At 47.8% G+C, this 27,680-nt stretch overlaps 1 protein-coding gene across 5 annotated transcripts in view; it reads right to left on the bottom strand.

Moving 5' to 3' along the window:
* Positions 1–27,680, bottom strand: part of lzts2a (leucine zipper, putative tumor suppressor 2a) — a 223,234-nt gene that overhangs the window by 158,554 nt on the left and 37,000 nt on the right. For 4 of the 5 annotated variants that reach the window (XM_078223146.1, XM_078223147.1, XM_078223149.1 and 1 more), the window contains exon 2: positions 3,063–3,135. The exons of the other annotated variant lie outside the window; for it this stretch is intronic. The gene's annotated coding sequence lies outside the window, so the exon portion shown is untranslated. The remainder of the gene's footprint in view (positions 1–3,062; positions 3,136–27,680) is intronic. 5 annotated transcript variants of the gene reach the window in all.

The following is a 27,680-nucleotide window of genomic DNA, read 5'->3' as shown; positions in this document are numbered from 1 at the left end:
CTTTTACCAGAAAGAGAGAGAGAGATGGAGACTTTTACCAGAAAGGGTTAGTCCCTCACCAAACAGCCTTCCAAATATAGCAAGGAAGCAGAATTTTAAAAAAGGAAAAAAACTTGCATTTATATAGCGCCTTTAGCAATCATAAGACATCTTCCACCAGTTCACAAGCCAATGAAGTGTAACCACTTATGGATCCAGAATCGGGCTTCTCGAGCGTCTGAAGGTTCACCATGCCTGATGGACACGGATGACAAGCTCACTATTGAGAGACTGCTGGCTAGATTCACCTTGGAGGGAGTGCAGCAAAGCTTCAGCAGAGTGATGCCTGTACACCAAGTGTTAGATTACAAGGAGAAACTACACCAACTCGGCCTGTACCTCACGAGGAGATTGACACAGTGGTAATATCACTGGACTAGCAAACCTAATCCCTGAGGGACTGGATTCAACTCCCACCATGGCAGCTAGTGGTATTTAAAACCAATTAATAAATGATGAAGTTAGTCTCAATATGGTGACCGTGACAACTATAATAAAAGCAAAATGCTGGAATCTAAAACAGAAAATGCTGCCAGATCTGCTGAATATTTCCTGCGTTCGCTGTATTTGTTGAACGTGACAACTATCACTGATTCTGATTGTTATCTGGTCTGACCTATGTGCGAGTCAGACTTTTAACTCTTAACTGCCCTCTAAAATGGCAGAGCAAGCCGCTCAGTTCAAGGGCAATAAGGGATGGGTGAGATGTGCTGACCTTGCCAGTGTCATCCGCATCCCATAATTTCCCCGGAATTTAGAAGGTTTCGGGGTGATTTGATTTGATTTATTATTGTCACATGTATTAACATACAGTGAAAAGTATTATTTATTGCGCGCTATACAGACAAAGCATACCGTTCATAGAGCAGGAAAGGAGAGAGTGCAGAATGTAGTGTTATAGTCATAGCTGGGGTGCAGAGAAAGATCAACTTAGTGCGAGGTAAGTCCATTTAAAAGTCTGACAGCAGCAGGGAAGAAGCTGTTCTCAAGTCGGTTGGTACGTGACCTCAGACTTTTGTATCTTTTTCCCGACGGAAGAGGGTGGAAGAGAGAATGTCCAGGGTGCATGAGGTCCTTAATTATGCTGGCTGCTTTGCCGAGGCAGCGGGAAGTGTAGACAGAGTCAATGGGTGGGAGACTGGTTTTCTCATAGTTGTAAAGATACAAATGGAGTAGATTGAGAGAAACTAGTTTCCGCTGGGTGGGGAGTCTAGGATTAGGGGGGGGCATAGCTTCAAAGTCAGACCTTACAGGAGTAAAATTAGGAAACAGTCTGAAACTCAGGTGGATGGTAGAAGTTTGGAACTATGGTCTGCAAATGCAATTGATGCTAGATCCAATGTTTAACATTACATCTGAGATTGATGGAGTTTTGTTAACCGAAGGTTTAATGGGGAAAAGGCAGGAATGGAGTAAGGCAGGCATGATGTCCCAAGATGTGCAGGTTAGGTGGATTGGCCATGCTAAATTGCCCCTTAGTGTCCAAAGATGTGCAGGTTAAGTGGATTGGCCATGTTAAATTGCCCCTTAGTGTCCAAAGATGTGTAGGTTAGATGGATTAGCTGTGCTAAATGTATGGGGTTAATGAGATAAGGCAGGGAGAGGGCTGGATAAGGTACTCTGTCAGAGAGCCAGTGCAGACTCGATGGGCCGAATGGCCTCTTCTACACTGTCGGGATTCTAGGATCTCATTGGATGGTGGAATGGGGCTAAAATGCTTCCTCCTTTTCCTGTCTTTCTAAATCATTAATAAGAAGTCTTTGGGGGAAATCAAAGCCCTGGTTCCTCAGGCAGATTCAGCATAATTAGTGCTGAAGGTCTCGTTCTTAAAAAAAAGCTGCTAGTGCTTTGCCTTAATTAGTCCTTAAACCGACCTTTTCATATGTGGGATTCAGCTGCATGTTTTCAATCTCAGCATTCAAAATCATTAACTCTTGACAGTAACAAGTGGAAGTGATTGTACAAACAAAAGGCTCTGTATAATCAATCATGTTGGTATGTTTTTACATGAGGGTAAAATCTAGATGAAATCTGGTGATTATTGCTTCCAACCAGCAAGTTCACATCCAAACACTTAAAAAATGTTTTTATTTTCTCTTCAAAAATAGTAAGCACAATAGGTGTAAAACAAAATAGCACACACACCAGCATGTCTAAACGTCCGTGACAATAGAAATTCTAAATTCAGATGGGCAAATAGGCATAAAAGGTCCAATTTCCGATTAACAGGAAAAATACTGTACAGCATCATCATCCCGTCTCTCAGAAAATCCTCAAAGTGCTTCAGGCTCAGCCTATTACTGAGGTGCCAAGACTTCTGAGTCACGCTGGCAAAAACAGCAGCCATTTTGTACACAGCAAGATCCCGAACACCAATGGAACGGTACAGAAAGCGATCACGGCCACTTGGAAGTACCACATGATGGATGCTTTAGTCACTACACTGCAGGGCAGAAGGAGGCCATTCGGCCCATTTGGGCCTGCACTGACAACAATCCCACCCAGGCCCTAAATATCCCCATATCCCCTGCAGGGCAGCACGGTGGCATAGTGGTTAGCACTGCTGCCTCACAGCGCCAGGGATGCAGGCTTGATTCCTGGCTTGGGTCATTGTCTGTGCGGAGTTTGCACCTTCTCCCCGTGTCTGTGTTGGTTTCCTCCGGGTGCTCTGGTTTCCTCTCACAATCCGAAAGACGTGCTGGTTAGGTGCATTGGCTATGCTACATTCTCCCTCAGTGTACCCAAGTGGGACGATTAAGAGATTTTCACAGTAACTTCATTGCAGTGTTAATGTAAGCCTACTTGTGACACTAATAAATGAACTTTTTTTAAAAAGTATTTACCCTGCTAATCCCCTTGACACTAAGAGGCAATTGACCATGGTAAACCAACCTAATTTACACATCATTGGAGTTATTTGTGCTCCATCCCGACATGGGCTATTTTTAAACACAGTTATCGACCAATTTATGAAAAAAGAAATAGACAAAGAATTTTGCAGAACTACTTAAAGTATCACTTACTCGCCACAATAAAGCATCATCAGCCAGAGAAACCCCACCATTTAATCTGTTTGGAATGATGCCGGTATCGATCCTGCAATCAGAAGAACATCTCAGTTTGAATGTGCAAACTCAAGAGGCACTTTGGTGATGTATCAGTGTTGGAATTAAAATAAACAAGTTTAACGAGTCTTGTTAAAAAGCAGGAATGTGATGAGAACATATTTTATGGTGCACTAAAAATAGCCACCAGAGCAAAAAAAAATCCCCAAGAGTGAAGCTGAGGTCAAGATTGGTTTTCTACTTGAGTTGTCTCAGAGTGACAGGTTGCAGAGAGGTGGGGGTGCTGCAGGTGGTGTCTCCACCACACCTTAATGCCTTGTTTAGTCACGTCCTGCCTGACAGGCACGGTGGCACAATGGTTAGCACTGCTGCCTCACAGCTCCAGAGACCTGGGTTCGATTCCCGGCTTGGGTCACTGTCTGCATGGAGTTTCCTGCGTGGGTTTCCTCCCACAGTCCAAAGATGTGTGGGTTAGGTTGTTTGGCCATGCTAAATTGCCCCTTAGTGTCCTGTGATGTGTAGATCAGCAGGGTAAATATGTGGGGTTGTGGGAATAGGGCCTGGGGTGGGATTGTTGTTGGTGCAGATTTGATGGGCCAAATGACCTCCTTTTGCACTGTAGGGTTTCTATGATCTAATGAACAGGCCTCAGCACTCAAAGCAGGGCCTTAATGTTTACTCTCCAGTTGACCAGTACATAAACAATAGCATTAAGCATCACTTCACTTGCACCTCCTCCAATTTGGTCTATTGCATTCACTGCTCCCAATGCGGTCTCCTCTCCATTGGGAAGATCAAGTGCAGATTGGGTGACCACTTTGTGCAACAGCTTCGCTCAGTCTGCAAACATGACCCCAACCATCCTGTTGCTTGTCATTTTAACTCAGCATCTTGCTCTCATGCCCATGTGTCTGTCCTTGGACTGCTGCAATGCTCCAGTGAAGCCCAATGCAAGCTGGAGGAGCAGCATCTCATCTTCCAATTGGTCACGTTACAGCCTTCTGGACTCAAGATTGAGTTCAACAACTTTAGCGTGCGAACTTTCCCCTCCATCTTGATTCCCCCCACTTTTGTTTTCTGTTATTCAGCCCCCGTGACTTGTCCCAACACTACTGCGCATGGCCACCTGTCTTTTGTCCAGTTATGCTCCCACTGAGCACTGATCTTTGTTCTCCTTTAACACATTTTGCTCTCCTACCTTTGCCGCTATGAACACTCTTCAGCCCCTAATGGCACCATTAATAATCCCTTTGTCTCATACAACACAAACAGAAAATGCTGGAAAATCTCAGCAGGTCTGACAGCATCTGTGGGGAGAGAATAGAGCCAGCGTTTCGAGTCTAGATGACCCTTCGTCAAGGCTCTGCATTTGTTGCCCATCCCTTGAGAACAGTTAAAGGTCAACCATGTTGTTATGGGTCTGGAGTCACATGGAGGCCAGACCAGCTAATAGAATTTAAATTCTACCAATGACCATGTTGGGATTTGAACCCATATCGCCAGAGATTAGAGGCTGGGCCTACTGGATTACTAATCCAGTGACATTTCCACTACACCATCGACTCCCCTGATATCTGGGTGGATTAGCAAATTTGCTGATGACACCAAAGTCGGTGGTGTGGTAGACAGTGAGGAAGGGTGTCGTAGTTTGCAGGAAGACTTAGACAGGTTGCAAAGTTGGGCCGAGAGGTGGCGGATGGAGTTTAATGCGGAGAAGTGTGAGGTAATTCACTTTGGTAGGAATAACAGATGTGTTGAGTATAGGGCTAACGGGAGGACTTTGAATAGTGTGGAGGAGCAGAGGGATCTAGGTGTATGTGTGCATAGATCCCTGAAAGTTGGGAATCAAGTAGATAAGGTTGTTAAGAAGGCATATGGTGTCTTGGCGTTTATTGGTAGGGGGATTGAATTTAGGAGTCGTAGCGTTATGTTGCAACTGTACACAACTCTGGTGCGGCCGCACTTGGAGTACTGTGTGCAGTTCTGGTCCCCACATTACAGGAAGGATGTGGAGGCTTTGGAGAGGGTGCAGAGGAGGTTTACCAGGATGTTGCCTGGTATGGAGGGGAGATCCTATGAGGAGAGGCTGAGGGATTTGGGATTGTTTTCGCTGGAAAGGCGGCGGCTAAGAGGGGATCTTATTGAAACATATAAGATGATTAGAGGTTTAGATAGGGTGGATAGTGATAGCCTTTTTCCTCTGATGGAGAAATCCAGCACGAGGGGGCATGGCTTTAAATTGAGGGGGGGTAGTTATAGAACCGATGTCAGGGGTAGGTTCTTTACCCAGAGGGTGGTGAGGGATTGGAATGCCCTGCCAGCATCAGTAGTAAATGCGCCTAGTTTGGGGGCGTTTAAGAGATCCGTAGATAGGTTCATGGACGAAAAGAAATTGGTTTAGGTTGGAGGGTCACAGTTTGTTTTTTTTAACTGGTCGGTGCAACATCGTGGGCCGAAGGGCCTGTTCTGCGCTGTAATGTTCTATGTTCTATGTTCTATCAGGCAAGGCTGCTGAGAAAACATTTGGTTGCAGGTGTGGAGCCAATCAAAATCGTCAGGAGTCAGATGGATAGGTTTTTATTGGATGTGGGTATCAGTAGATGTGGAGCAATGGCAGCTAAAAGGAGTTCAGGTTGCAGATTAGCCATAGTCTAACAATGGCAGAACAGACTTGAGGGGCTGAATGGCCTACTTCTGTTGTGGTGTGTGCATCTGATGTGACCGAGGGTCGCTGCGGGCAGATGTTCACATGTGGCGCACCATGGTCAGTGATTTTGTGTTGGTGTTTCTTCAGTTTAAGTGGCGCGGAAGAGCAGATGTCTTCTTCACAACGACTGCCCGAGTTTATGTTATGAAAACGGGGCCTCCCCTTCTGTCAAGGTGGAACTTTGAAAATGTGGGCCTAACGCTGGGGGAATGGAAGTAATGGGAGGCTCATTCAGGAAGGTGGCTGTAATAAGTCCTCGGAGGCAGAAGTCCCTTCACCAAAATCCCTTTATTTACAAGTCGGACAACAGCATACAGAGTGAGTTCAGTTAGCAGCCTACACTAGGAGTTCCAGAGGAACCGGCACGCCTGGTTAAACACAAAGCAAGAGGCCCCCTGATTGGCCATCAATTTGGCCCTTAATCAGGGAGCTCATATTCCTCCAGGCCCACCTCAATTGCCTGATTAAAGTCATTACAGTGGCAGAGCCCTGAAGGGCTGAATGGCCTCTTTTGGTGCAGCAGGAACAGACAAACCAAATGAACGGTGACTATGAACGGCTCGGTCCCGCACTCTTGCGAGACGCTGATGACGAAATGACTGATTTGCATTCTGTCGATTGCTGCCTACATTCTAAACCCTGATGCGAAACATTTGCCCGATCCAGCAAGCAGTGACATGTTCAGGAATACACGCTGTAAACAGACGCAATGTAAGCAGGTCAAGGGTGCAGCTCCGGGCTTTGATTGTCGGCCTGAGAGCTGAATTATCTGTAGCAGCTGTGTTGCCAGAAGCAGGGAAAAGATGGGTGGGTGGGAAAGGGGGTGGGGGAGAAGGGTGAACAGAAGGCTTCAATGCTTGCCTGCGGGTTGAGGCCTCCTCGCATCTCTTTAATACAGCAGGCCCCTATGGTCCGTCTGGTTTGCAACTGCTTACAAGCAAGAGACAAGCTGCAGATTTAATTCCTTAGCTTCCTTTCTGCCGAAAGCCTAAAACGATTTTTTATTTAGACAGAAGAAACCAATTGCTGCGAATTTAGAAATTCTACAGTCGAATTTACCCTGTACTTTCTGCCCCTCAGTGGGATCCTTGTATCTGCTCACCCGCCATTCAGCCTTCTCTTAACCCCTTGTCGAACCTCATATTAAGAAGTCTCACAACACCAGGTTAAAGTCCAACAGGTTTATTTGGTAGCAAATACCATAAGCTTTCGGAGCACTGCTCCTTCGTCAGATGGAGTGGAAATGTGCTCTCAAACAGTGCACAGAGACACAAAATCAAGTTGCAAAATACTGATTATCGGACATCGGACTACACACTTCAGCCAGAACCATCGGAACCTCATATTGCCAGATGTTTTAAGTTTATTTATTAGTGTTACAATTAGGCCTACATTAACACTGCAATGAAGTTACTGTGAAAATCCCCTAGTCGCCACACTCCGACACCTGTTCGGGTACACTGAGGGAGAATTTAGCATGGCCAATGCACCTAACCAGCACGTCTTTCAGACTGTGGGAGGAAACCGGAGCGCCCGGAGGAAACCCACGCAGACACGGGGAGAACATGCAAACTCCACACAGACAGTGATCCAAGCCGAGAATTGAACCCGGGTCCCTGGTGCTGTGAGGCAGCAGTGCTAACCACTGTGCCGCCGTGCCACTGCGTAGAACAATTTGATGCTCCACAGAAACAAACAAATTTAAAGGAGTAAAATTGTGAGCATCTTTCATTTCCAAAAATATAAAAGGACAATTGCAAGGTTTGTCCACAGATCTCTGAAAGCGGAAGGGCATGTTAGGGTGGTGAAAAGGACATATGGGACACTTGCCTTTATCAATCGAGGCATAGCTTGCAAAAGCAGGGAAGTCATGTTGGAGTTGTATAGAACTTTGGTGAGGCCACATCCAGAGTACTGTGTGCAGTTCTGGTCACCACATTACAGGAATGTGGTTGCACTCGAGGGGGTGCAGAGGAGATTCACCAGGATGGTGCCTGGGATGGAACATTAAGTTATGAAGAGAGGTTGGATAGGCTTGGGTTGTTTTTGTTGGAGCAGAGAAGACTGAGGGGCGACCTGATTGAGGTGTACAAGATTATGAGAGACATGGACAGAGTGGATAAGGAGCAGTTTTTCCTCATAGTTGAAGGGTTAGTCACAAGGGGACACAGGTTCAAGATGAGGGGCAGGAGGTTTAGAGGGGATGTGAGGAAAAAATTTTACCCAGAGGGTGGTGACGGTCTGGAATGCGCTGCCTGGGAGAGTGGTTGAGGCGGGTTGCCTCACATCCTTTAAAAAGTATCTGGATGAGCACTTGGCACATCATAACATTCAGGGCTGTGGGCCAAGTGCTGGCAGATGGGATTAGGTGGGAGTTCAGGTGTTTCTAATGTGTCGGTGCAGACCCGATGGGCCTTTTCTGCACTGTATGATTCTATGATAATAACAGAGTGGAGGGAATGGGTGAAAGGGGAAATTTGGCACGTCCTTTGCCAGGAGGTTAAGTTGTTCAGAGTCGGGGTTGTGACAGCTTGTGGACTAAAAGACACTCTCCCATTCCCTATTTGACAACTCAAAGATACATCACTACAAAGCAGCCCAATGTTCCGCCTGGTAAAACAGGCTATAGATATTAATGCAAGGAAAAATACAACTCAAATTTCGACAGCAACTTTCATTAGTTTCTGGATGTCCCAAAGTGCTTCACGGCCAATGAAGTACTTCCCATTGCAAAGTGTAGTCACTGTGGTAATGTAGGAAATGCAGCATCCAATTTGTGCACAGCAAGCTCGCACGAAACAACAGTGCGGTACTGAACAGAAAATCTGTTTTTAGGTGTGGATTGAGGAGTAGATATTGGCTGGGACATTCAGGATAACTCCCTTGGTCATCTTCATACAGTGCAATCCAGTCTTAAACTCATCTGAGGGGTCTGATAGGGCCTCAGTTTAATCTTGCACCTGAAAGGCGGCACTTGTGACAGTGCAGAACTCCCTCGGTGCAACACTGGAGTGTCAGCTTGTGCTCAAGGCTCCCAAATTTAATACTAGCCATACGGGGAACATGAAACGACGGTGAGGAAGGCCTGGAAGTGGTTACAGAGGAAGTGCAGATTTTGGTGCCTGTGACCCCAGTATCACTCTGCACAGGTCCGAGGAAGGAATGAATTCAATTTACATGGACAACAATCGCAGAAAAGCAACTTTAAAAAAAAACTAAGGTCAAGATCTGCTGACAACTCAAAAAAGAAAAAAAAACTATCACTGAGTAAATGGTCTATGACCGTGGGTTATTGTTTCAAGGCAATTGCGTAAGTTAAATTCATTTTCATTATTTCAGGATTATTAGTGCTCGGGGAATCCCAGTTCCTTTCACAGTGAGAATCATAACCCAGTTCATGCAAACAATGTGAAAAGCAGTTAAAATGGAAGCACAGTGGAATGTGAACTTGTCACGACTGAGGCTGCAGGTATACTAGATATTCCACACTAATGGTTGCCGCCTCTCCTCATTTGGCAGCACAGAGGATCAAGTAACCTGTTCTTTGTACTTCATAGAATCCCTACAGTGCAGGAGGAGGCCATTCAGCCCATCAGGTCTGCACCGACTCTTCATCAGAGCATCCCACCCAAACCCTATCCCCGTAACCCCCCGCATTTACCCTGCTAAGCTATACATCTTTGGACCATAATGGGCAATTTAGCATGACCAATGTACCTAACCTGCACATCTTTGGAGTGTGGGTGGAAACCAGAACACCCGGAGGAAATGCATGCAGACACGGGGAGAACGTGCAAACTCCACATAGTCACCCGAGGCCGGAATCAAACCCAGGTCCCTGGCACTGTGAGGCAGCAGTGCTAACCACTGTGCCACTCAGGTCTGAGTCCTGTTGTATGCTGCAAACAGAGTCAATCCCAGATCTGAAAATTGCAGGAACATTTTTTTTATTCATTCGTGAGACATGGGCGTTGCTGGCCAGCATTTATTGCCCATCCGTAGTTATCCTTGGCGGGCAATTGAGAGTCAACCATATTGCTGTGGCTCTGGAGTCACATGTAGGCCAGACCAGGTAAGGACAGCAGATTTCCTTCCCTAAAAGGACATTAGTGAACCAGATGGGTTTTTCCGACAATCGATTCATTATCATCAGTAGATTCTTCATTCCAGCTTTTTTGTTTATTGAATTCAAATTCCAACATCTGCCGTGATGGGATTCAAACACAGACCTCCAGAACATTTGCTGGGTTTCTAGATTAATAGTCCAGCGGTAATACCACTAGGCTATTGTCTCCCCTGCCAAGTCTAGACTAGCTGGTGTGGGGAGACCATGAAGTGGGTTCTGACCTGTAAGCTAGTGCTGGTCCAGAAATAATATTCAACAAATGCCATAACTTCCTGAATCCCTCATCAAGAGTGAATGACAGTGGGGTGTGAGAGGGTTAATAATCACACAAGTTTAAAAATCACATAAGCTGCAAGCTGAACCTCAGTCACACAGGGAAAGTAAGCCCAGCTAACACTCAAGTTATAACTAATCGAATTATGTGCAGCTGCAATTCATGTTTGTCCATTAGAACAAGGAACAATGGAAAGGGAGGTTGAGATACCATTGGTCATATAGCTACCATTTCTTGATAATATAACATGCACACGTTTTAATTGTAAGAAGTCTCACAACACCAGGTTAAAGTTCAACCAGTTTATTTGGAATCACGAGCTTTAATTTCACAAACACGGCATATATAGTATGGTTGGGGGGTTACAAGTTTAATGTCACACTACTCATAACCCCCATCATACTGCCTGAGTTTGCAAAATTCAACTAACTGTCCTGGCTTGAGACAATTCACAGCTTTTTGACCTGTGATTACCCTCTCTCCGCTCACATTGTCTGTACCTGTAACGACTTGATTACCTGTAAACGCTCGCATTCCAACCATTCTTCACATTCCAATCTGTAATTATCTTTCAATTGTGTCTTTGTCTATATATGCCGTGTTTGTGAACTAACCTTCACTCACCTGATGAAGGAGCAGCGCTCCGAAAGCTCGTGATTCCAAATAAGCCTGTTGAACTTTAACCTGGTTTTGTGAGACTTCTTACTGTGCCCACCCCAGTCCAACGCCGGCATCGCCACCTCAAGTTTTAATCGGACATTGTATCCTTATGTATGCATGATGTAACCTTAACTATGATTAGTTAAGTGGTACTTTAGTGATATTTAGTGGTACTGATCCACGTCAGAGTGGTACTGATCCACGTCAGATCAGCCATGATCTTATTGAATGGCGGGGCAGGCTCGAGGGGCGAGATGGCCTACTCCTGCTCCTATTTCTTATGTTCTTATGATTGGATAGAGATAACTCCTATACGTCTATTGGTATATGCTAATTACTTGTAATTGAAGCTGAAACTTTAATTGCCTATGTATTTCTGAATTTTTCACTCTGAATGGTCTGAATGATTTCAGAGTCCGATAGCTACAGTAAAATTCATCTTAAATCACTCTGTCCCTTTGTCTGGCTATTTGAGGGGAACGATAGTTTTAAATACAACAAGAAAACCATCGTAACAGCCCCGTAACAGGGTGCGCCCCTCACCGGGAGTAAATGGCAGTGGGAAGTGTGGGAATATGAAGCTTTCCTTTTGGAAAAAAAACCTTTTTAAAAAAATCTGTCCCACACTATTGGTAGTTCCAGACAATCAAAAAACAAGCCCGTCCCAGGCTTAGCCAGATGCATTAACCCGCGAACGCTGCCCCTGTCCATCTGTGCTGACAGCATCTCTTCTCAGCCTCGTAGGTTTGCCAATTCTCCAGGAATGTCCTGGAGCCTTCAAGACTTGAAGATTAATCCCTTGACTTCAAGCAAGGTCCGGAGACAGAAGAGCGGTTTTCCTGCCATTCTTTCAACACTATTAGTCACAGAAACATTGGAAATGGGGTGGGCTAATTGACCAAACAGAGCTATTGGTGGCGAGTGCTCATGTGATTAACCCTCCAGGCATACATCCAACCAGAGTTGGCGACCCAGACTGGAGGGATGCCAGGGATACAGTAAGTTAGTGGGAAGCAGCCAGGTGCGGATTTACAAGGGAAAAGTCCCTGCCTCACAAACTTCCTTAACCACTTGAGGATGTTGTGGATGAAGTGGATCGCTGAGCTCCCCACTATATTTAAAGATCCTGGCAAAGTTCCAAATGAAATTGCTTTTTTTGGGGAAAAAATAAACAACAGAGAGTATTCGAATGAGGGCCAGAGTTTGGGATGACGTTGATGCAGGTTTGGTCTCAGTGACCTGGTTAGCCAGGATCTGGGCCAGGGCACAGATGGCACATTTAGGCTGCTTTTTATAGAAAGCGGGCCAGGTTCTAGGAGAGATTCTAGACCCTTAAAGGTGTTATGTTTATGTTAGTAACACGCATCGGGGCTTCCCAAAAACCAGCGATTTTCCCTGGCAGTGGGTAAGGGGTCCCCACAGGTAGCCTGTGAGCTGGTCAAAAATGTAACTCACTCATACCCATTGCCAAGACCAGGCCCATACAGGCCACAAGGGTGGCAGGATTGTCCTGTGGGGAGAGTTTGGGCCTGTAGTCACTGGAATTTGGAATGATGAGAGGGGATCTAATGGAAATGTATAAAACTCTGACAGAGCTGGGACAGACTGGATACAGGGATGTTGTTTCCTCTGGCTGGGGGTGTCAAGAACAAGATGACTTTTAAAGAGCGTCTTGACAAATAAATGAATAGGATGGGAATAGAGGGATATAGTCTCTGGAAGGGTCGAGGGTTTTAGTTCAAACGGGCAGCATGGTCGGGGTGGGGGCCACCCTGATTCCCCTGAAGTTGGAGGGGGGGGGGTTCCCAATGCTTGTGGGCCATTCTCCGTGTCCATGGGGTTGGAGGGGAGAGTTTCTTTTCAGTGCTGATTGGGGCACCTTTTCAAGATGGCACTCTGATTTCTGTGGAGCCAGTGTTGCCATGACTCCAACAGGCCCCGCCTCTCCAGAGTGATGGCACAAACCCATGTTCTCTGTACACTGAATGCCAGAGAATCTGGAGAAAACTCTCAACTTGGAAGGCCAAAGGGTCTGTTCCTGTGCTGTAATTTTCTTTGTCCTTTGTTCCAACAAGAGGTCACAGCCTCAGGTTATGAGGTAGGCCAGTTAGGACAGAGATGAGAAGAAATTTCTTCACTCAGAGGGTAGTGAACCTGTGGAATTCTCTACCACGGAACACAGTGGAGGCCAAATCACTCAATATATTTAAGGAGGAAATCGATTTCTGGACTCCAAAAGGTGTCAAGGGAAATGGGGAGAGCGTGGGAGTGTGGTATTGAGGTTGAGGATCAGCCATGATCACACTGAAGGGCAGCGCAGGCTCAAAGGGCTGAATGGCCTACTCCTGCTCCTATTTTCTATGTAACTCTCATCCCCGACACAAACCAACTGACTCGTGTGGCACGAGTTATCACAAAAGTGAGCAACAACAATGATGTTTTAGAAGCAAGGTCTGTGCTCCTTGTTGATTTTGTTTGACTAATAACGGTGACGTGGGCTCAAAATCATGGGAGAATCGGGAAACAAGGTTCTAGCCGGAGAGATCCCGTTTCCTGATTTTCCACACCCCCTCACCTGTGATGTAAGGAGGTTCCCACCCTCAATTCAATAGATGTTAATAAAATTAGATTATCATTGTAGGGCTTCCTCGCAATACGCGCCCCCCATCACTAAATATTCCCTTCGGCGAGGCTTACAACAGGTTTTTAAAAGTCAGGGGCATAAAGTATAACCCCCCCCCACACCACCAGAGGGAAAGGGACATGCCCGAACAGTGCCAGAGGGCAGTGCCAGGGACAATATGGATTCCCCTTATTGTGGGGAGAGGGGGGGTCATCCCACTGCTTGTTGGGGGGGGGGGGGGGGGGGGGGGGCGGGGTTGGCACAGGTGCCTGTGGGGAGAAGGAGGGCATCCTGGTACCCAAGTGGTGTGGAGGACAGCACCCAGGTGCGCCAATGGCTGCTGTCTGTGTGATGGGTGGGGTGGAGGCCACCCCGATTCCCCTGTTGTTTGGGGGGGGGGGGGTCCCAATGCTTGTGGGCCATCCCCCGTGTCCATGGGGGTGGAGGGGGGAGTTTCTTTTCCGTGCTGACCTTTTCAAGATGGCGCTCTGATCTCTGTGGAGCCAGTGTTGCCATGACTCCAACAGGCCCCGCCCCTCCAGAGTGATGGCACAAACCACGCCCCCAGGTTCTCTGTAGATTGAGTGCCAGAGAATCTGGAGAGAACTCCCGGCTGTTCAGCTGCACACCGCTTTTCAGACTGAAGCTGACTCCCTGACAAATTTTGGGAAGATTCTGCCCATTTACTTTCATGAGGTTGTGGCAAGAGAGCCAGGATTCAATTAAAAACAAGATTATCTGGTTGTTTTCAGATTGCTGTTTGTGGGACCTTGCTTGAAGCTAAAGCAGCTACCATTTACCACATTACAAAGGAGACCAATGATGTGCGGGTTGGGTGGATTGGCCATGCTAAATTGCCCCTTAGAGTCAGGGGGACTAGCTGGGTAAGTGCATGGGGTTATGGGGTTAGGGCCTGGATGGGTTGTGGTCAATGCAGACTCGATGGGCTGAATGGCCTCCTTATGCACAGTAAGATTCTATGAGACCACTCTTGAGTGACCCTAAACACTTTGGGAAATCCTGGAGTTATAAAGCTTTTGAACAGTACAACGGAAATACCCTCACCGCACAGGCTGCAGCAGGTCAAGTAGGCCCAATACCAACATGTCCAGGGCAAGCGAGATTGGACAATAGAAATCATAGAAACCCTACAGTGCAGAAGGAGGCCATTCGGCCCATCGAGTCTGCACCGACCACAATCCCACCCAGGCCCTACCCCCACATACTTACCCGCTAATCCCTCTAACCTACGCATCTTAGGATTCTAAGGGGCAATTTTTAACCTGGCCAATCAACCTAACCCGCACATCTTTGGACTGTGGGAGGAAACTGGAGCACCCGGAGGAAACCCACGCAGATCCGAGGAGAATGTGCAAACTCCACACAGACAGTGACCCGAGCCGAGAATCGAACCCAGGACCCTGGAGCTGTGAAGCAGCAGTGCTAACCACTGTGCTACCGTGCCGCCCCGGTGATGCCCATATCCTAAGAATAACATTTTTTGAACCAGCTGTAACCAGGCACCTCTCAAAATCCGGGTAACACCAGTCATTATTTCTGGGTCAAGTGCCCTACACCCCGTCCAAACAACCTTCCCCCATTCTGCTGCCCAATCAGCCATCCCTGTCACAAACATCTTCATAACTAATAGACAATAGAAATCTTTTTAAAAATTAGAAAATTGGCCTTTAGTTCCTGGAGACTCCCAGCCAATCCTGAAGGGCAATACTCATCTAGTGGTGCCTGGAGTGAATGAGAGATTCTGTTTCTCACACCTCCTGCTTCCTCAGCGCAAAGATGCACTAGAAACCGGTGCTGCACCTAGGTTCATAGAATCCCTACAGTACAAAAGGAGGCCACTCGGCCCATCATGTCCGTACCGAACACAATCCCACCCTATTCCCAGAACCCCACACATTGACCCTGCCAATCCCCCTGACACTCGGGTCAATTTAGCATGGCCAATCAATCTAACCCGCACATCTTTGGAGTGTGGGAGGAAACCGGAGCACCCGGAGGAAACCCACGCAGACACGGGGAGAACATGCAAACTCTTCACAGACAGTGACCCAAGCTGGGAATTGAACCCGGGTCCAAATGCTGACTTTCCTGGGTAATCTCCTCCAGGCCTTTCTGTGCAGCTAAAGACCCCAACTCTCCAAAACCATTGAGGCCCAACAAACCCTCTAACAACGGGCTTTCCTGCCAACGCGGCTGGGCCACTCCTGGCGTCGGTCCACCAAAGTTGCTGACTCTCTACCCCCTTGTGTGCTCAGAATCCCGAGTGAGTGAGCTTTGTCGGAGCGCCGACTGCAGCTTCTGAGAGAGTGGGACGGCAAATTGGAGCAGATGAATATTCAAATGAATGATCATTTAACAGAGGAAGACGCAAAGTTAATCTGGAATCTTATTCAACTTCTGAGAACTGGGAGTCCCTCCAACTTGGTCACAAGTTCAGTATGGTAATGTTATATCCCAAACTCTCAGTTAGAACTTTCGAGTCCATGCTCCCACCTGCATTGTGACAGGGATGCACACTCAAGCTTAAACTTCAGAGAATGAGGACATTCTATAGTGAGGCATTAAAACCAGTTCTCTCTCCCTCCAAGTTTGTGTTCTTCAACCCCAATTTTCTCATTGATATGCTGCCCCTTAACCAAGCGTCACCTGTGTGTGTTCTCCACTATCACACAGGATTCATGTTTATATTTACACTCTCTGTCAGGCATCAAGTCATTGGGTCACTTGCAAGACTAAAGCAATTCCACATTCTTATTTTCCCATTTCATCTCCTATCAGTGCGCACTCGCAGTGTTTCGCTTAATTCCAAGCTGTACTTCAAAGCCTACATCCAGCTCAATCACAGAGGAGGCCTACTTCTTCCTCTGAAGCATCACCCATCTCAATTCCCACTGTAGTGTTCAATTCTGCTGTGTTTGATTCAGGGAGTCTGGTAACTAATCCTTGCTCACTGTACTTGATTGGTTAAGTCTTGGCGAATCCGAGCAAAGAAAACAGACATCATGGAAGCTACTTGCTAGAAGCATGAGTGCAGGCACTTTCTGATTGCAGAGATGTGTGTAAACTCTTGTTGCACATTTAGAAACTAGTGTTGTTTGTATTGATCCGAGACATACTAAAAATACAACGCCAACCGTACCCCCACCAGTAGCAACACAGAAACCCACATCTGTACGATCACATTCAGAGTCAGCTTATAGCCAACACTCTTCTTGCTGGCCTTCCAAACTTCACTCCACATAAACAGCTCTTTCAAGACATTGCCTCACACAACCTATTGAAGTTCAACTTTCCCAAGACCCCTGTCCTTGCTGCCCATCCTTTAGAGAATACACTACATTCTGTCAAGCTCCTCAAAATATGCCTGATTGCAATAAAAACAGGATTTATACCACAGGTACACATGTACACCTGAGGGAACAGGGAGGGAGAGAGAACATTAATGGAGAGGGAGAGAGTGAGAGAGTTTTAAAGTTTGTTTGTTAGTGTCATAAGTAAGTTTACATTAACATTGAAATAAAATTACTGTGAAAACCCCTAGTCATCACACTCCGGCGCCTGTTCGGGTACACAAGGGAGAATTTAGCATGGTCAATGCACCCAACCAGCACGTCTTTTAGACTGTGGGAGGAAACCCACACAAACACGGGGAGCACATGCAGACTCTGCACAGGCAGTGACCCAAGCCGGGAATCGAACCCAGGTCCCTGCCGCTGGCAGGCAGCAGTGCTAACCACTGTACCACCATACCGAGCAAAGGGAAAGAAAGGGATGACGGAGACAGACAGTCATTGCAGATGGACAAAGAAAAAGAACCTGAAGTAAGCAGAGCTGAATTGAAATAAAAATGGAAAATTCTGGAAATGTTCAGCGGGTCGGGCAGCAACAACGGTCGCTGGTTCAGGTTGACGAACCATTGTCACAATTGGGAAAAGTTAGAAATGTAACAGGCAGCAACTGGGGGAGGATGGTGATGGTCCATGATGGAAGGGAAGGGAGACGAGCTGTGTTTGTGGGTGTGCGTGTTGTATGCTGTGGCAGCTTTCCTTTAGTCCAAATAGGCCATATCGATGCTGGCTCTGGTGGACGTGGCGCTGTTTTTAATCAGATACATCCCCGCAAGAGGTGAAGGGTATGTCAGCCATCCTGGGATCTGAACACTGCTGCGATTCATGCTCCCCGAGCTCTTTTGTCACTGCGTGTTTAATTAATCTTACTGCACGGACTGTGCGTGCAATTTAATTTGTGTCGCTTCACTTAAGTCAGGAGACTGTCAGCACAGCTCAAAGAAAGTCAAAGAAAGAGACAATTATTTGTTGTTATTTAATTTTAAAAACGTGCTTTCTCCTTGCTGCCGCTTTGACTTGTTTACTGCTGACGTGTATGAGCCGTGTGTTCTGGAACTGAGACACTCAACCTTTCAGGCTTGTACTTTTGGTTGGAACTTCAGTTCATGGTGAGAATTTTTATTTTATTCGTTTACAGGATGAGGACATCGCTGGCTAGGCCAGCATTGATTGCCTGTCCCTAACTGCCCTCCATTTCATAGAATCATAGAATCCCTACAGTGCAGAAGGAGGCCATTCGGCCCATCGAGTCTGCGCCGACCACAATCCCACCCCAGGCCCTATTCCTGCAACCCCACGTATTTTATTTTGCTAATCCCTCTGACACTAGGGTCAATTTAGCATGGCCAATCACCTGACCCGCACATCTTCGGACTATGGGAGGAAACCGGAGCACCCGGAGGAAACCCACACAGACACGGGGAGAATGTGCAAACTCCACACAGACAGTGACCCAAGGCCAGAATTGAACCCAGGTCCCTGGCGCTGTGAGGCAGCAGTGCGAACCACTGTGCCACTCTTAAGAGGGCATTTGTAAGTCAACCGTATTGCTTTGGATCTCTTTTGCTATTCTTTCATGGACATGGGCATTGCCAGCATTTATTGCCTATCCCTAATAGCCCTTGTTCAGAGGGCAGTTGAGAGTCAACCACATTGCTGTGGCTCTGGAGTCACATGTAGGCCAGACCGGGTCAGGATGGCAGATTTCCTTCCTGAAAGTGACATTAATGAACCAGATGGGTTTTTATGAAAATCGACAATCATAGTCATCGTTAAACTTCAATTCCAGATCTTCATTGAATTTAAATTTCACCATCTGGGCGGCACGGTGGCCCAATGATTAGCGCCACTGCCTCACAGTGTCAGGGACCTGGATTCAATTCCCGGCTTGAGTCACTGTCTGTGCAGAGTCCGCACATTCTCCCCGTGGGTTTCCTCCCACAATCTGAAAGACGTGTTGGTTAGGTGCATTGGCCGTGCTAAATTCTCCCTCAGTGTACCCAAACAGGTGCCGGAGTGTGGCGACTAGCGGATTTTCACAACAACTTCATTGTAGTGTTAATGTAAGCCTACTTGTGACACCAATAAATAAACTTTATCTGCCATGGCGGGATTTGAACCCAGGTCCCCAGATCCTGTTCTGGCTCTCTGGACTACTAGTCCAGTGACAATACCACTGCCACCCCATGGGCGAGTACACCAACTCTTTTGTGTGCAACATCTCTCTGCTTCCCGTCTGACTCCAGACATAGAAGGGGAGGAGCAGCCACAAGGAAAAAGATGGAAGCAGTCGAAAGATCTTCAGGTAGATTTAATTTTACAAAATGTTCTGAAGGAGCCTCCATCCCTGACAGCAGGAGACTGGTCACGAGGAGATATACCCCTCCTCACAGTGCCTAGCAAACAAAGAACAATACAGCACAGGAACAGGCCCTTCAGCCCTCCAAGCCTGTGCCGCTCATGTGCCCAACTAGACCATTCGTTTGTATCCCTCTATTCCCAGTCAGTTCATGTGGCGATCTAGATAAGTCTTAAACGATGCCAGCGTGTCCGCCTCAATCACCTTGCTTGGGAGTGCATTCCAGGCCCGCACCACCCTCTGTGTAAAATACGTCCCCCTGACATCTGTTTTGAACCTTGCCCCCCCTCACCTTGAACCTGTGACCCCTTGTGTTTGTCACCTCCGACCTGGGAAAAAGCTTCCCACTGTTCACCCCATCTATGCCCTTCATAATTTTATACACCTCTATTAGGTCGCCCCTCATCCTCCGTCTTTCCAGGGAGAACATCCCCAGTTTACCCAATCTCTCCTCATAGCTAAGACCCTCCATACCAGGCAACATCCTGGTAAACCTTTTCTGTACTCTCTCCAAAGCCTCCATGTCCTTCTGGTAGTGTGGCGACCAGAACTGGACGCAGTATTCCAAATGTGGCCTAACCAACGTTCTATACAGCCGCAACATCATATGCCAACTTTTATATTCTATGCCCCATCCAATAAAGGCAAGCATGCCATATGCCTTCTTGACCACCCTCTCCACCTGTGCTGCCACCTTTAAGGATCTGTGGACTTGTACACCCAGGTCCCTCTGTGTGTCTATACTCCTGATGGTTCTGCCATTTATTGTATAGCTCCCCCTTACATTAGATCCAGCATTTGTGATCTAGTCTTCCCTGTGGCATGGTGTCAGCTCTGGCTCAAAGGGTAACACCCTCATACCCACAACTTCCTAACTCAGAGACAGGTCCGACCTCAGGTGATTTCAACATGGCAAAAAAGGGGCAACACTCCTGCACAGAACTGAGGAGAGCCGCACTGTCACAGGTGCTGTCTTTTGGATGTTGAACCGAGGCCCCGAGTGTCCACTCCGGTGGATTTGTAAGATCCCGTGTGGCTCTCTATCAAAGAAGAGCGGGAGAGTTTATTTGGTGTCCTGACCAATATTTTTTTTAAATCATTCTTCCATGGGATGTGGGCATCACTGGCAAGACCAACGTTTGTTGTCTATCCCTAATTGCCCTTGCTTGGCCATTTCAGAAGGCAGTCACAAGCCATACAGTGACTCTGGAGTCACGCGTAGGCCAGACTGGGCAAGGATGGCCGATTTCCTTCCCAAAAGGACATTTATCCCTCATTCAGCACCATCAAAACAGATCATCTGGTTGCTATCTCACTGCCGCTCCTGAGAATTTGTTCAGCCAATTGCTTCCATTTCCGATCTTACAATAGTGGCGATACTGCAAAGGTATTTCATTGGCTCTAAAGGGCTTTGGGACATCCTGTGGCTATGAAAGGTGCTATATAAATGCAACTCTCTTTTCAAAGTGAACATGGGCATGAGTTTGGGAGTGAGTGAATGAAATGCTAGCATAGATACATGTAGACAGATAAACCTTGCTGCATAGTTCTACCTTAGAATGAAGGGGGTGATTCCCCCAGCCTGCTTTTGCAGCACAGTGGGCTAGGAGACTCAAGCAGAGGCTGTTAGCGGGCTTCCTGCTGGGCGCCATGGCCTCAAGTCTCCTGGCACTGGATTTCCATTGCGGAGCTGTAATATAATCTGCCTATCATTAGCGGGCCCGGGACTGAAATCTCCAGGACTGCTAGCCCCTCTCCCTGCCCCCCCTCCCTCCCCCACAAAGAGTGTTTCACTCCAGCGGGGTTTAGTACAGCACCTCACTTGTGGGGAGCTGACAGCGTGACCCCACTGGAATGGAGGGGCTGCCATTGAGGCCTCGCAGGAGGTCGGGGGTAAGGGGGGTGCCCCCTGGACATTCCCAACCTGGCAGTGCCAGCCTGGCCCCGTGGCCCTGCCCAAGGGGCAAAGTGGCAATGCCCAATGGGCACCTTGGCACTGCCCACTGGGCACCGGGCAGTGCCAAGGGGGCAGGGCCAGAAGGGGGCATGGCCTCTGGGGGAGGGGGAAATTGGTGGGGGCGGGGGATCCCGCTGCCACTCTGCACTCGGGTTTGGTGACAAAGGGAAGCCAGTGATCGGGGCTGGCCATTGGGGTTGGGGAGGAAACCAGGAGATCGATGCTTGGGGGGGGGGTAGGGGGGTGGGACACCTCGGCTGCAGGGGTGGGAGATCAAGGTGCGCTGGTTGTCAGGGGTGGGGGGGAAGCAAGGCTGGCCCGAACATGGGGGCCAACCATCGGGAGTGGTCGGAGGGCCAGCGATCGGGTGTCCGGCAGTAGGGGGCCACTGCGCATGCGCTGATCTCAGCGCTGACAGATTGGCGCATGCACAATGGCCCACTCAGCGTTGAGCTGCCGGCCTCTCCAATGGGCCCATGATTTTTCACATGATTCACGCTAGGGCGCTCTGTTGTGCCCCGACTGTGGGAGATCCATTTGGAAACTCCTGCTGATAAAAACAGCGGGATTTACTCCAGTTTTTACACACATTCAACACTTAGAATTCCTTTGGGAGAATCACCCCCTAAATCTTTGTCACAGAACTTTCAGCTATCCTTGCCATACATGTGGAACCTGCTTTTATTTATTTGTTGCTGGGACATGGGCATTGTTAACGAGTGATTTATTGCCCATCCCTAATTGCCCTGGAAGTGATGGTGAGCCGCCCCCCCTAAACCTAAAGAAAAGTTCATTGGCTTAGCGCACTTGACAAACTGAGCCAGGGTGATCCCAAGTCCAGCCTCTGCTCCACGCACAGGGCTCAGTGATCAGAGGCCAAGTCCTCTAAAGATAAAAGGTTGATCTTAATCACATACCCACAGTGACTGGGCTTGCCTATGCAAAGGATTGAGAACTCAAGTCAGAAAAGGTTTTACATTCACATCGTGCTGCAGAAGGTACCCTGGCTGTTGGAGTAGAGGACCCAGGTACATTCTGAGATTGTGAAGCTTGCTGTCACTGTTATAAAGTAAGCAGCCTCACAACACCAGGTTATAGTCCAATCACGAGCTTTCAGAGCGCTGCTCCTTCATCAGGTGGATGAAGGAGCGATACTCTGAAAGCTCGTGATTCCAAATAAACCTGTTGGACTTTAACCTGGTGTTGTGAGGCGTACTGTGCCCACCCCAGTCCAATGCCGGCATCTCCACACCGTAAAAAACCTAACAGTATTGAGTTATAAAGTAATCAAAGGGTTCAGTACCTGTGAAACCAAAACCCAGCTAGAATTTATATAAGTTGCCCGTTTTTGCCCATCTCATAGAAATCATAGAAACCCTACAGTGCAGAAGGAGGCCATTCGGCCCATCGAGTCTGCACCGACCACAATCCCGCCCAGGCCCTACCCCCACATATTTACCCGCTATCCCGCTAACCTACGCATCTCAGAACTCTAAGGGGCAATTTTTAACCTGGCCAATCAACCTAACCCGCACATCTTTGGACTGTGGGAGGAAACCGGAGCACCCGGAGGAAACCCACGCAGACGCGAGGAGAATGTGCAAACTCCACACAGACAGTGACCCGAGCCGGGAATCGAACCCGGGACCCTGGAGCTGTGAAGCAGCAGTGCTAACCACTGTGCTACCGTGCCGCCCTTCCGTGTAAAAAGGGTGCTAAAATAAGCAATTTTGGGCTAAGAATGAGAAAACCAAAACCAATCAGGGGTCCTGCAATTAACGACTATTCAGAACTTTCCACTGCAAAATGCATACAGGTTCCAGGGCGGGCATGTGATGCCTTTCACAGTCGAATAGCCCACCCGCACTTGACCTTGAACAGCGGCCACGTCGGCAGAGTACCCGAGGTGTTGGCTCGAGCAAGGCAGCCAAAAGCAGCCTGCACCTTCACGGCTCAATGGAAATGTATTGGGTGGAGTGGATTTAAGAGTACAATTGGCCCAGGTCAGGTCGATTCACAAAATATGAATTGTTTGTGCTGGAATGCACTGCCTGCCCTTCTGTGGGAATTCCTACCAAGTGTTTTGAGGCTCTGATCAGCAGGAATTACAAACACTGGCGCCTACGCTGCTAAAACATTTGAGTGGGCAATGGACACAGCAAGGAATTGTCGGTAATGCATTAACCGTTGAATGTTGGTTCAGGCTTGCTTTCCCAGGATTGGAGAGCACAGTAAGAAGTCTCACAACACCAGGCTAAAGTCCAACAGGTTTATTTGGAATCAAGAGCTTTCGGAGCGCTGCTCCTTCATCAGGCGAGTAGAGATAGGTTCACAAACACAGCATATATAGACAGGGACACAATTGCAAGATAATGCAAGTCGTTTCAGGTAATCAAGTCTTTACAGGTGTAGACAATGCAAGTGGTGAGAGGGTTAAGCACAGGTTAAAGAGGTGTGTATTGTCTCAAGCCAGGACAGTTGGTAAGATTTTGCAAGCCCAGACCAAATGGTGGGGGTGACACACAGTGTGACATGAACCCAAGATCCCGGTTGAGGCCGTCATCACGCGTATGGAACTTGGTTATCAGTTTCTGCTCGGCGATTCTGCGTTGTCGTGTGTCTTGAAGGCCGCCTTGGAGAACGCTTACCCGAAGATCGGAGGCTGAATGCCCGTGACTGTTGAAGTGTTCCCTGACAGGAAGGGAGCCACTCCTGCCTGGTGATGGTCACGCGGTGTCTGTTCATCAGTTGTTGTAGCATCTGCATGATCTCACCAATGTACCATGCCTCAGAGCATCCTTTCCTCAGAGATAATCGCAAGATAACTGGAGATAGTGGGTGGGATTTTATGGCCTCGCTCAAGCAAAACTGGAAATTGTCACCCAAGGTCAGCGGACATTTCCGTTGTCCGCCCCTCGCCCGCTCCGATTCTGTGGAGCGGATTTGCTGGTGGGATAAGAATATCCCTGAATCCTGCACTAAATTTGTAGCTGGGGTTTCAGACATTAGTCAGTCGAGTACAAGGTGTTTGTCGGCCAGCGTTAATATCTTACCAGCTGTCCAAAGTTCAATCTGGCGGACACAATGTGCATTTTCTTTGCGCGCTCAATGCGAGAGATGTCAACACACGGAGGAAAAGAATAACTTTGCGCTTCGGGTGCCCAAGATAGGCATTGGTGACACATGTCAGATTCAGTATACACAGCTGGAAAATAATGCTGGGGCACAGAAAACATATTAAAAATATAGCGGCATGACAAATCGTGGAGACAAATAAAAGAGGGCACGGGTAGGTTAGGAGAGCAGGCAGATATGGAAATATATCCCCACCAGTAAAACCCTTGAAGTTTATTTATTACTGTCACATGTAGGCTTACATTAACACTGCAATGAAGTTAATGTGAAAATCCCCTAGTCAGCACACTCCAGCGCCTGTTCGGGTACACTGAGGGAGAACTTAGCATGGACAATGTACCTAACCAGCACGTCTTTCGGACTATGGGAGGAAACCGGAGCACCCGGAGGAAACCCACGCAGACATGGGGAGAACATGCAGACTCCGCACAGACAGTGACCCAAGCTGGGAATCGAACCCGGATCCCTGGTGCTGTGAGGCAGCAGTGCTAACCGCTGTACCACCGTGTCACCCCAGAGGTACTGCAATTAAAAGTTTGCAACCTTAAAAGGGCAGTGGACCACATTAAGGGTGGTACAGTGGTTAGCACTGTTGTCTCTCAGCACCAGGAACCCAAGTTCAATTCTGGCTTCGGGTGACTGTCTGCGTGGAGTCTACGCAGACACGGGGAGAACGTGCAGACTCCACGCAGACAGTGACCCAAGCCGGGAATTAAACCTGGGTCCCTGGCGCTGTGAGTCAGCAGTGCTAACCACTGCGCCACCGTGGTGCCCTTATCGCTCCCCAATGGAGAGATTGAGGATTGCAGATTTTCTTAGAAAGAATAATAAAAACGAGCAGCTCTGATGAAGGGTCAGCCTGACTCGAACCACTGGCTCTATTCTCTCCCTGCAGATGCTGTCAGACCTGCTGAGATTTTCCAGCATTTTCTGTTTTTGTTGCTGAATAATAAAGAAAAGAACAATTGGAATTGTTGCATGGTGTAACATTGAGTGCAAAAACAAAGAGGTGGATGCCTATAGCTTGGGTTAGGCCACTAGCATGATGAGCAATTCCAAAGATGTGTGGGTTAGGTGGATTGGCCATGCTAACTTTCCCCACAGTGTCAGGGGGACTAGCTAGGGTAAATACGTAGGGATAGGGACTGGGTGGGATGGCGGTCAGTGCAGACTCAATGAGCCGATTGGCCTCCTTCTGCACTGTGGGATTCTGTGTTTCTGTGAATTCCAGGAAAGATACTGGGGCCACGGAAATGCTGCAAGGAATTAGTTCCTCGGCAAACGGCGGGAAGTGGTGTCCCAGCAGGATCGGTGCTGGGAATCACTGTTGTTCACCATTTATTTCCAAAAGGCGTTTGATAAGGTGCCCCATAAAAGGCTGCTGAAGAAGATTAGGGCACACGGAGTTGGGGGTAGTGTGTTAAAGTGGATTGGGGACTGGCTATCCGACAGGAAGCAAAGAGTCGGAATAAATGGGCGTTTTTCCGGTTGGAGGAAGGTAACTAGTGGCGTGCCGCAGGGATCGGTACTCGGGCCGCAACTGTTTACCATTTATATAGATGATCTGGAGGAGGGGACGGAGTGTAGGGTAACGAAGTTTGCAGACGACACAAAGATAAGTGGAAAAGTGAATCGTGTGGAGGACGGAGAAGATCTGCAGAGAGATTTGGACAGGCTGAGTGAGTGGGCGAGGATATGGCAAATGGAGTATAACGTTGATAAATGCGAGGTTATACACTTTGGAGGAAATAATAACAAATGGGATTACTATCTCAATGGAAACAAATTAAAACATGCTACCGTGCAAAGGGACCTGGGGGTCCTTGTGCATGAGACGCAAAAGCCCAGTCTGCAGGTACAACAGGTGATCAAGAAGGCAAATGGGATGTTGGCCTATATCGCGAGGGGGATAGAATATAAAAGCAGGGATGTCTTGATGCACCTGTACAGGGCATTGGTGAGGCCGCAGCTGGAATACTGTGTGCAGTATTGGTCCCCTTATATGAGGAAGGATATATTGGCATTGGAGGGAGTGCAGAGAAGGTTCACCAGGTTGATACCGGAGATGAGGGGTTTGGATTATGAGGAGAGGCTGAGGAGATTGGGTTTGTACTCGTTGGAGTTTAGAAGGATGAGGGGGGATCTTATGGAGACTTATAAGATAATGCGGGGGCTGGATAGGGTGGAGGCGGAGAGATTCTTTCCACTTAGTAAGGAAGTTAAAACTAGAGGACACAGCCTCAAAATAAAGGGGGGTCGGTTTAAGACAGAGTTGAGGAGGAACTTCTTCTCCCAGAGGGTGGTGAATCTCTGGAATTCTCTGCCCACTGAGGTGGTGGAGGCTACCTCGCTGAATATGTTTAAAGCGCGGATGGATGGATTGCTGATCGGTAAGGGAATTAAGGGTTATGGGGATCAGGCGGGTAAGTGGTACTGATCCACGTCAGATCAGCCATGATCTTATTGAATGGCGGGGCAGGCTCGAGGGGCTAGATGGCCTACTCCTGCTCCTATTTCTTATGTATGTTCTTATGTCAATAATTTGGACTTGGGATGTGAAAGTACAATTTCAAAACTAGTAGCTGACACTGGATTGGAGGCCAAGGCTCAATGGAAAGGAGGATTGCGACCAATACAGGAAGACATTCAATAAACCTGCAGGAGAGTCATATAATTTGCAAATGAATTTCAAATCGATAAATGCTCCAGGAGAAATCTTCCTGCAGTCTGAAAAAAACCGTTCACCGCTACTCTTCATTCCCTGTCAATCAATTTCCTATCTATGTTGTTACTGTCCCTTTTTTATTCCAGTTGCAATAACTTTACTCACAGGTCTGTTATGTAGCATTTTATCAAACGCCTTTTGGAAATCCACCTACATTACATCAACAGTATTACAACAGCATGTGGGCAGCACGGTGGCACAGTGGTTAGCACTGCTGCCTCACAGCGCCAGGGACCCAGGTTTAATTCTGGCCTCGGGTCACTATCTGTGTGGAGTTTGAACATTCTCCCTGTGTCTGCGTGGGTTTCCTCCGGGTGCTCCGGTTTCCTCCCACAGTCCAAAGATGTGCGGGTTAGGTTGATTGGCCATGCTAAATTACCCTTTAGTGTCAGGGAGATTAGCAGAGTTAATACATGCGTTTGAAGATAGGGCCAGGATGGGATTGTTGATGGTGCATGTTCAATGGACCAAACAGCCTCCTTCTGCACCATAAGGCTTCGATGATTACCCTCATCAACGCCATCTGTTACTCCAGCAAGTCCATGCTGACTTCAAGTGATTATTAGTTTAGGTCCTGAATAATTGTTTCTAGAAGCTTCTCCACCACACGGTTGTTGAGCTTATCTCTTCTACTCTTTTTGC

Source organism: Mustelus asterias, chromosome 11, assembly GCF_964213995.1.
Source record: "Mustelus asterias chromosome 11, sMusAst1.hap1.1, whole genome shotgun sequence".
NCBI lineage: Eukaryota > Metazoa > Chordata > Chondrichthyes > Carcharhiniformes > Triakidae > Mustelus > Mustelus asterias.
This window is presented reverse-complemented; position numbering and strand designations above follow the sequence as displayed.